Raw genomic sequence first — 11,097 nt, forward strand, 5'->3', positions numbered from 1 at the left:
CGGCTAACCACACCCACTTTAGGCATGACTAAAGACATATACGGACAGACATAAAGATGTATACGTACATAGGCGGTGAACTACGTCACTAGCCAGGCCCACTTTTGGGCATGGCTAGGGGGCATTACGGGGGAAGGCATAAAAGACAGCACACAGGAAGTCTTGTTCTCTTTTCCCGGATTTCGGCTTCCGGTTCGGCAGCAGAAAACTACTTGGCTCATCTGGGTTACTAGTTTGGTATCTTGTGAGTAATTTCTACAATAAATACTTAGTTTTACTTTCAGTAACTGTGCCGTTTATTGTTACAGCATCAGGAGAATACCACTGCCTTATATAGAGAAGCAGAGTGGATTCAGTGGTTAGCTTCCATTGGCTCCTTTCATTTTGAGAGGTTTCCTGAAACAAGAATATGCATTCATTCAGGCAAACCTTCAGTTTCAAATGGGGAGAATAAAACTGCTTTCTTTTGCTGTGGAAAATTGATTTTGTCTTTAAAAGTTGGAACTCATAATTGTTGTTTACTTGCTAGCTTTGTTTTTAAAAATATTTGTCAATATTGTAATATAACTAAACCATTTCCCCCTTCCCTAGGGTCTTCTAATGTTTCAGCTTGGAGTTAGCAAATACCCTGTCTGCTCACATTATATTGGTTTAAGCAGGTTGCATGGCTGACCTCAGGTCACGGAGGTCTTCCATGGTGAAGATAGTCAGGGCTCACAGCAATGAGAGTAGATGTACAATCCTCTAACCTATATGTGTGGTGAAGTAGAATGATTGGAGACAAAAATAGAACCCACTATAAGCACACCTACATATCCTGTTTAAGTAGGGAATTAAGCTCAGTCAAAATATTCATATGACAATGCCAGAGAAGATGAGAACAATGCCTTCCATAGAAACATTTTAATTGCCAGCCTTAGTTTCATTAGCATATATCTTGGTTCTAGCACTTGCTATTTTTGCCGTGTGATATTTAAATACTCTGGCTTTCGGTTTTCTTATCTCTAGAGCAATGGTGAAAATACTTGTCTTGCAAGCTTGCTACTTGCTTAGAATTGCAGGTTCTGCTGCTTGTATTCTTTTGAAAGACCCAGTGCTACTTTATTCTCCTAGTGTGTTTATTTAGGGTAGAGGGTGTTATCTGACTTACTACTGTTCAGCTCCCACCCCTGCCCCCACTCTCTTCTTATTTTGATTGGTTAAAGCTCAGTGTTTTGACGCCTTTGCTCATCCCTACAGAACCAGCTGACCTGACCTAGTGAGAGCACAGGGTCCCTAGTCATAAAGCTGGTAGACCAGCATTGGATTGAACCACGCCATCTGGATGTGGGAGCCAGCTAGGAGTCCTGGGCAGTCTATAGAACCTCTTACAGTGGAACCAGTATTTATCCCTAGGAGCCCATTCCCTATGGAGAGATACTATTGCAGCCCAGATGCATGGAGGAAGTCCTAGGCACCCTCCCAAATGATGTGACAGACTTTGTTCATCACCCATGGAAGGTCTCACTGTCCTTGGGAAGCAGGTGGGGGATGGGTTGGGGAGGTTGTAGGAGGTGTGGGAGGATGGGAGGAAGAGGGAAGGGGGAATTGATTTGTAAAATAAGGTTGTTTCTAAATTGAAACAGCAGCAGCAGCAACAACAATAACAACAACAATAATAATAATAAATTAAAGTCAGTGTTTCTTCCCTGCAAAGACTAAGCCTGACTTGTCTAGATCCCAAGATCTGGAAAGTGCAGAGGCATCCAGGGTGGTTTGGCCACAGAACCAATACTGCTTCTCTCTGCTGAGGAAGGCTACCTGCTGCCATCCTGGTTGTAACCTTGACAGACAAAAACCACTGCAAATCTGTGTTTAAAAGGTAAGCAAAGTACAAGGCTACACTAAATATTGTGCTATGTCCCTGTTACAACCTTCTGATGGCGTCCCTTTGCCACTTAGAGAGAACCCAAGGTATTCCATACAGCTTTTTGCATCTGACCCCATTTTCCACGTGTTTGTATGTTCTCCCTAGTCATGACTTCTTCCATGTGAGTCTCTTAGTGAGATTCTGCTAGATTTATTTCCTACTGATGCTAAACTTTTGTGTTCTGCTGCGTCTTTGACCACCAAATGCATAATGCATGACAATTTGAATTAATTTCTATAGGTAGCAAAATTCAAAAGAGTCCATGTCTAGATTGAGGAACAGGTTTTTCTCTTACTCAATGCCTTCTTCTCCTGATTCCAAGTGCAATCTTCCCAGAAAGAGGTTATTTTCTGCACCGTGCTATTTCTCTATGTTGTGAACTTGACGGAAGTTTATTTGAAAGTCACTAATTTATTCAAATGCACCAAGGGCAAACTATAAGCATGACATGATCATAAATAATTATCTTTTTTCATTTTCTGTTCACATGTACATATACTAATACATGGATAATCACAGTAGTTTCTTAAGTGAGTCAGAAATGTGTTTCTCTTTTGGCAGCTAATGAGCTAGAGGAAAACTAATGTTACCTGGCTAAAAGGAAAAAGAAGTAATGCTATTAAATATGACGAAGTTTGAAAGAGATTTTTTTTTGCAAATGAAGAGCCAGTATTGACCCTGATTTATTTTAAGTTGCTGATGTTTAAGGAAGTTGAGATGAATGATAATGGTATGATGAGTTACTCCTTGCTTTTTTTTGAAAATGGAATTGGCAATGGCATGCAGTAGGCTTACAGATGGGTGCAGCTGGGAGTCATGACTTGTGTCCCTGCCCAGATGAGCCTTTCAATACTGGCTGTGTGACCTTGGGTGTGTCTCTTGTCTTCACCCCGTCTTGCTTTTCACATTCAGACAATTAGAAAACCAAATGCCCCTTAAGATTCTTTCCACATGCCTTGCTGCTTACTTATAAGCTAGAGATAAACATCACTCTAGCTTATAAATGCCACTCAAGTTGGCTGTTTTGCTGGCCTTGTGTCTAGACATTTGCCATACTGTGGTCAATGTGACATTGTTACTGACTGAATGCTGACCCCTTCCAGACTTCCAGATGGCACTGTGACACATCCCTCACAATAAATAAAGAGCCAAGAGTGTGTTTTCATAAGCAGACCCATTCTGAAACAATTAAATACAAGTTAAATGGCAGGGCCTATATTGCTTCCGTCAGAGCTGCTGGATGTAAGTGAACATATCATGTTCAGTTGCCATACAGAATGAGCAATCTAATGGATGATGATGACTGGCAAAATATTGAGTCTCCAGAAGCTGGGACGGAAAAGATAGTGAGAAGGCATACTGAGCTGAGCAAGGCAGTGGTCACAGGGACAGCCATCCATACCTGAGGGGAAATGAAGCTACCAACAAGGAAAAGGCATCAAGTCAGCACCTACAAAAGACGTTGAGATGCACGTTAGAGTGTCCATCACTGTATGCTCCCATATTCCCTGCAGGTGGGTTAAGCAGTGGCTTTGGTGTATTATTCTCTCAACATCCAAGAAAGCAGACTGAGAGAAACATCCAGAAGGAGCCGGATACTTTTAGATTCCATCAAGAACTTCATCACAGGCCTCTTAAAGGTTGTATTAATTACTTTTCCTCATTGCCATGGTGAAGCTTCTGATTGAAGCAATTTGAAGGAATGAGGGGTTTGATGGGGCATGTCCTTCTGTATATATGTTTCTCTATTGGTTGATGAATAAAGCACTGTTGGCCAATAAGGCAGGAAGATAGGTGGGACTAGGAGACAAAGAGAATTCTGGGAAAGGTAGGCAGGGAGAGCCTGTGACAGAGTCGTCATGCAGGCTGCCAAAGGAGTAACAAGTGCCGGCATTCTCCAGTAAGCCAAGACCACATGGAAATACACAGATTAGTAGATATGGGAAAATAAGACAGAGCTAGCCAATAAGAAGCCCTAGCCACCAACCAACAGCTTTATGACTAATATAGCATCAGTGTGTTTATTTGGGGACTGAAGAACTAGGCAAGACCAGGTGGGAAAGAAAAACTCTGGGCATATAGTTCCGCATGGTGGGAAAAGTGAGTCAACTGGTTCTATTTTGTCTGTTGTCAAGAATGATACATGGTTCTCAGATTGCTTTCATCTTCCTATTCAGTCAAGGGCCTCAGCCCAGAGAATGATGCCACCTGCGCTGAGAGTGAGCCTTCCCACCTCACTCAGCTCAGTCTGAAAATTCCCTGACAGACACACGTTCAGGTGTCTCCCCTCCACGGGTAATCTGAATCCCACCAAACTGAAAAAAAAAATCAAGATTCACTATCACCTCTAACTCATGTAGCTCAAGGAGAACTCGTTCTTGGTGGTGAAGACTTGAGCTGTAAACCCAGGTCACCTATGATAACAGTCTACTGCCTAGCAGGCAAACTCATATGAGTAGACAAGTAATTTCACCATTCCTTGTGCCATTTCTTGAACCATAAAGTGGGGAGATAGTGCAACTGATCTACCCTTGGTCTGGTGACCTTCAGACTAGAAAATGTCCAACTTCATGATGGTTTTGGAATTCTGAAAATGAACATGACATGGAAACAAAAATTTATGCAACACAGAAAGTAGGGAAGGTTATTTGGAATAGAAAATACGTACCTTGAAAAAGTCAACATTTTGACAGGCGAAGCATTATTCCCAGCAGATGAGCTAAAGATTAACAACTAATAACTCCGTATCACTGCAGGTCAGGCTATGCTGCCAAACGAAGTAGAAGCTAGCTCATACTCATGTATCCATGTCTGTTGTCTATATGTTTCTGAGTTATACTGAAATTTACCTTATCTTTTAAAAGATTGATCGTATTTATTTGTGTGCATGTGTATGTGTCTATATGTATATGCATACATTGAATCTCTCAGAAACATATGAACACCTGGCTTATTACATGGGTTGGGATATCTCAACTTCAGCCGTCCTGATTTTGCAGCAAGAGTTGTCAACTGATGAGCCCTTTGCTTTAGCATTCTGTTCTGGCAGCAATTAGAAACAGAGTGGTATTTTGAGGACCATATAAGCTTTATAATCTAAGAGAGTATTTGTTATAGATTCTAGCTGTGTGTGGCTCTGGTTTCAGTATTTATATCTTACCCTCATCACACTGAGTCTTCTTTCTAGACCCTGGTTCTGAAATTTACAGGAAGCCTTGTAGAACTCAATTCCATTGTATGATAAATCTAAGTTACTTAAAACAAACTTGACCTGACATTAAGGGCTTAGTTGAAACACTAATTATTACTGTTGCCTTCATGATGATAGCAATAGGTCTAAAGAATACCTGTTTGTCACAGGCCACATAGCTTTGTTTGGCTACCTTAACCCATTTGGGCTGCCATAACAGACACTGAATAGGTTAAAAAAGAGTCAAAAATGATATTTTTCACAGTTAGGAACCTGAGAAGTTTAAGGTCAAGGTGCCTGCAGGAACAGTGTTAGGTGAAGGCTGCTCTGTGGCCACCCATAACTGTGTTCCCACGTGTTGGAACGAGTGAAAATTGTCCATCATGTCCCCATGTCAGAGACAAGACACAAGAGTTGGAAACCTCTCCACCACCTCTGCTACAAGGACTTTCAATCTCACTGCAAAGGCAGAGGCCTCCTTACTGAATCTTTCTCCCAAAGGCTCTGCTTCCTGCCACTGCAAAGGATATTAAATTTAAAATACATTTTGCTGGGTGGTGGGATATAAACACAGAAACCATAGTAGTGCTCAACTAAAATCTATATCCAATTCTCTTGGATGTTAAAGCTTATATTATTCTCAAAATAACATTCTCCTTCTAATTGCCACCAGAACAAAAACACCAAAGAAAAAGACTCCCTGATTTCAAAACCACTACAAACTCTCAGTAATTAAAAGACTATGGGGCTGGGATGAAAAATAGGCACATAAACTACAGAAGGGATGAGAGATTCCATAAATAAACCTCACCCATATGGTTAAAGGAGTTTTATATGCCAGTGCCAAAAGTGTTTAATGGGAGGAAAAAAAAAAAGATGGTCTTTTCAACAACTGGAACATTTGAATATCTGTTAAAAAATAATGAAGTTGGACTATTATCTAATGCAAAACTTATCCAAAAGGGACCAGATACTTACACACAAGACTTAAGATAATAAGCTCTTCATGAAATCAAAAAACATGGGCAAAACTTCCCCACCAAGAGTTGTCAGTTCTTCCTCAGAATGAAACGCTAAAAGTGAGGGAAACAACACTGAAGAGAAGGTAAAGTTGGACCATGAATGATTTAAAATTTTTGTGCATCAAAAGACAGCAGAATAGAAAGACAGCTCACAGAAGGGAGCAAATGCCTGCAAATTATGTTTTGTGAATTTAATATATAAAGTGTAAAGGGAGGTCCAAAATACAGTAGCAAAACCCAAGAACTCTGTTTCCCAGTGGGTACAGAATTTTAATGTATATTCCCCAACAGTTGTTAAAAAATGTGTAGTGGGGACTGGAGAGTTGGCTCCGTAGATAAAGTGCTGGTTGTGAAAGCATACAGACAAGAGCTCAGATTCCACCACCCACCCCCTGCACATCTGCAACTTCGGGGTGGGGGTCTATGAGATATGGGAATGTAGACAGGAGAATTCCCAGAAGCTTGCAGGCCAGCTAAGCTGGTCTGTTATTCATTCCTCTTCATCTCATTGTTGTGAATGATGTTTGCACTATGAGAATGTTAGTGCTTTTCCTGGCAGGTACTGGGGCACATAGCAGTGAACTTCAAGAATCCTGGTCTCAGAGAAGTTGGAAGTCAAAGGCTGGCATGGAAGCCTGTCCTCTGAGCGCCATCCACATAAATGCTATGGAAATACATCTGTCCTCACAAACTGAATTCTCATCTCCAAACGCATGGCATGCACAATAACACCACACACACACACACACACTCATGCACACACACATGCACACACGTCCAATGTCCTTAATGATCAGGGAACTATAAACCAATGAGAAGTCACTGTATTCCATTTGGGATGGTTATGTTAAAGAAGCAAACAAGCAAGCAAAACCAGAAAATAGGTGTTAAAGAGGATGTGGTCCATTGTTCACTCTAGATGGGAGTGCAGAATAGTCTGCCTCTGTGAAAGCAGTTTGAAGGCTTCTCAAAGTGATGACAATAAAGCTTTCATTTCATTTATGGGTATTTAATCTAACATCTGAAAGTGGGGGGTGAAAATGTGTCCACCATGTCAACAGATTCACAGTAGCTAATAACACAGAGGTGTTTATTAGTACCTGAATGTTTCATCCAAAATTTGGAAATACAAACAATAGAATATTAAAAATGAAAGGAAATTCTGAATCTACTATATAATATGCAGTAAGTTTAATGATATTATAGTAAGTAAAATTATCCAATCCAAAGCTGACAGATATTTCACTATTTGACTTAAACGTGGAAATAGAGAAACCAAATCAGAAAGAAAGTACATATAATGATGGCCACCAACTATTAGGAAGAAGGGACAATGGACACTTACTACACATAGATCATGTAAATTGCATTTATTTTTACTTTTTAAAAAATTCTTTGAAACTCGCATGCATGTGTTCAATATATTTTGATCATACCCACTCCTAACACCTTCCCACTAACCTCTTCCCACCCAGAACATTCACTTATGAACTTATGTTATCATTTTGTAATTTTTAATTATCTAATTTATTTTTAACCAACTGTATCCAATCAAGGTTGACCTTTTGTCCATGGACATGGGATCATCCACAGCAGCCCTACCCATGACCACACTCCCTCAGCAGCCATTAAATGCCAGTTTCTCTTCTAGAGGAGTGGAACCAACAGAAACTCATCCCTCTAGCTAGAGTTTTCAAATGGCTTGATGTTATGCCAGTCTGTTGTAGGTAACCATAGCTACTGTGAGTCTGCCTGCTACGTCCAACTACATTTCACATCTCTCTTCTCCATCCCTCAGCTCTTACATTCTTTGTGACCTCTTTTCCATGACATTCCCTCAGCCCTGGGCAAGGAGGGCCTGGGCAAGGAGGGCAGGTTGACGTAGATGTCTCATATACTGCTGAACACTCATGATTACTTGTCCTTGGCACTTTAATCAGTAATATGCCTCTGCGACAACCACTGCCTGATGTAGTTAGAAGCTTCTCTGACTGAGGATTGTGACAGCACAAATCTGTGTCTACAAGCATAAATATTTAGAAGGAAGTTTGGCACCACTACCATTTGAAAAAATGACATCAACAGGTCCTCCCTCAGGGCCCATGACTTCCCTAAATATGGGACAACCATGTTTATAGTTCTAGGCATGAATACTGGCTATGGAGCAGTTCTCAAATCCAGTTGGATACCAACAGCAGTAATATCACTGCCATGTATTGTATTGTAATGTATTGTATTGTAATGTATTATGTCATGTTGTGTTGTGTTGTATTGCATTGCATTTCATTGTGTTGCATTGCTATTTTAGAATGCTGGGCCCAACAGTGGATAGAGTCACTGATATTTTTTCTCATCCAGAAGCTTGCACAGCGCCTTCCACCTACCAACACCATGAAAGAGCCAACCCGGAGACTTTGCTGGCAAATTCAAGATTGAGTTCTATGTGTCCTGCAACCAAAATGTGTGGCAACTTCAACAGTAGCATTTTAACATCTGGTAGTTTTAATAACCAAGAGCAGTTGCAGTCACTTGGGTTCCATGGGTGTCTCTGGAACCTTCTTGAAAAATAAATAATTCATAGGGAGGTAACCTGTGCCTGACATTGAATTTTTTATTTAATAACTGGTGTCTTCTGGGAATAATTCACTGCGGTGTGATGCTTCTATTCAAGCTCTTTAAAAAATTTTAGTTTAATTCAGTTCCAAACTAGTGGGGTTTATTCATATATTCATGATTTTAGTCATATACCCTTAGTTTTGGGCAGCCCACTCCTTTCCTTTACCAATTGTACCCATTCCCATGTACCTCTTTAGTGCCCAGTGCACTGCCTTTGTCCGTTCATGTCCAGTATGTTCCAACTTTGGTTATGTGATCATAGGTTCACAGGTAGCTTCTCTGTGCATACTTCACTTTGGTTAGGCCTTGTCATGATCTCTTACTTGTTCAACCCCATCATTCCGCTACCTACTTGAAACTCGATTCCCCCAGCACTCCCTTATTTATTTCTATTTCACTCATAGTCTGATGTCCCATTTCCCTAACTGCACCCACACAGCCTGTTTCTACTTTCTTAACTTCCACATGTATTCAGTGTTAAACATACAAAGTAGAAAACTAAAGCTATGACCTTCATATGACAAAGAATGCATACATTTGTCTCTCTGATCCTGAGAGACCTCATTCAGCATAATTGTATCCAGCTCCATCCATTTACCTGGAAAATGTACAATTTCATTGTCTTGACAGCTTAGTAATATTCCATTGTACACATCAACTCATCAGTTGATGGTCATCTATGTTGATTCCATTTCCTTGCTATAGTGAATAGAGCAGCAATGATCATGGATATGCAAGTATATTTGCAGTAAGACATAAAGTCATGTGGTTGTATACTCAAGAATGATACAGCTGTCTTATGGCAGATGTCATTCAATTATTTTAAGAAACTTCCAGTTTTTTAACTGAAAACTGAAGTTCAATTTTACAAAATGTAGATTTTATGAAAGTGAGTTTTGGTGATGTTTCCACAACCCTAAAAATGCATTTGACAGAGCTATATTACTTTAAAATTCTAGGGATGGTTGATTTTGTACATTAAAATGACAGGACTTTTTTGACTAACAAAGAGTCACTTAGCAATTAAGACTGAAATCATTGATAAGAAAAAACAATCATTGATGAGAGAAAACATATTTGTTGAAATTGTGGAATGAGTTCCAGATGAAGTAAGCCAGGAAAGACTGAAAAAGGGGGATCTTAATGACTTGTTATCTGGGACCTCCCATGGGCCGGGTGGTGTATCTCGTCTATATAAACCCTTTCATCAATGGCCACAGGAGCTGTGGACCTCAAGTTCAGGGAACTGAAGGAACTTGTTTACACTCATATAGCTAGGACATGTTTGAAGTGGAATTCAAACCTGTAGAGGTCAATCTTTATATTCTTGGAAATTTCCCCCTGCTTTGCCTTTTACCGGTGGTACAATGTCACTTGTCATTATTATCTATGAGATAATGATAAAACCTCTGTTAAGTGAGGCAATATATTCAAAGGACCTACATAAACTTCAACAAGTTCTGTGAATGTTAGGAATCTGGTCTAATTAGTCGAGAGCTGCATGTGTGAGGACCAACACTGAATGCAAACTTAAGCACACTGAAGTCACCTGTTTCCTTAATTACCAAGAGAGCTTACATCTAATTTGAAGAAAAATAAGAAAATTACAGTAAAATGAGCTGGTATCCTGCACTAAAAATTTTAAAGAAAAATCTAAGAAATTCCCCAGTGTAAATTAATTAGATTGCATATGGAATAGCTTTATTATTTCTCTCTGGCCTTGATAATGGGAATTATCATTTACAGTCAGCATGATTAAAATCAACATGTATTGGAGTGGAGAGATTGGTTCAGTCATTAGAAGCTGGGCTCATAACCTAAAATATTAAATCAATATGTGTTTAGTGAACAATGCCCCTAACTGAAGACATAGGTTATTAAATGAAAATCTCACTACCAGGCACTCTATGAGTTATTGGTCAATGAGGAACTAGAGCCATCCAGAACAGCACAAGCTATTGCCATTGCTATTGATTCCTCCCCATAACAAGATGGTATAACAATATTTCTAAAGGTACTGTACACATTTTTTGCAGGACTGAGCAGGAAACTCTCCTGGTGGCTAGCTTTCATGTGCTCAAAGCCAAACAAAACCATGAGGCTTCTGATGGGATAGCCTGTGGCCATATCACTTCTCTCTGAGTCTCAGCTTGGTCTGCAAAGTAGCTTGTTTAAACCTCTTTAGTTTACAACCCTTCTAACACTGAATAGTGCTGGGTGTTATAACAGTTTGTTCTAGTGACAGAGTTGGGAAATGCTCTCTTGCCATACAGTTGAACTTCTTTGCAGTTCTCCTGGTTCAGTCTGTGGCACAACATTTGCAATTTACTAAGATCCAGTACCGAGAGCCATAGCTACAG

At 40.0% G+C, this 11,097-nt stretch overlaps 1 long non-coding RNA gene across 1 annotated transcript; it reads left to right on the forward strand.

Moving 5' to 3' along the window:
* Window positions 1–204: 204 nt before the first annotated feature.
* On the forward strand, window positions 205–8,853 carry LOC110342550. Its single transcript, XR_002384645.2, has 4 exons — window positions 205–244; window positions 1,697–1,861; window positions 3,424–3,549; window positions 8,430–8,853. It is a non-coding gene; the product is annotated as an uncharacterized LOC110342550 (long non-coding RNA).
* Window positions 8,854–11,097: the final 2,244 nt, after the last annotated feature.

Source organism: Mesocricetus auratus, unplaced genomic scaffold (assembly GCF_017639785.1).
Source record: "Mesocricetus auratus isolate SY011 unplaced genomic scaffold, BCM_Maur_2.0 Super-Scaffold_100023, whole genome shotgun sequence".
In the NCBI taxonomy this organism is placed as follows: domain Eukaryota; kingdom Metazoa; phylum Chordata; class Mammalia; order Rodentia; family Cricetidae; genus Mesocricetus; species Mesocricetus auratus.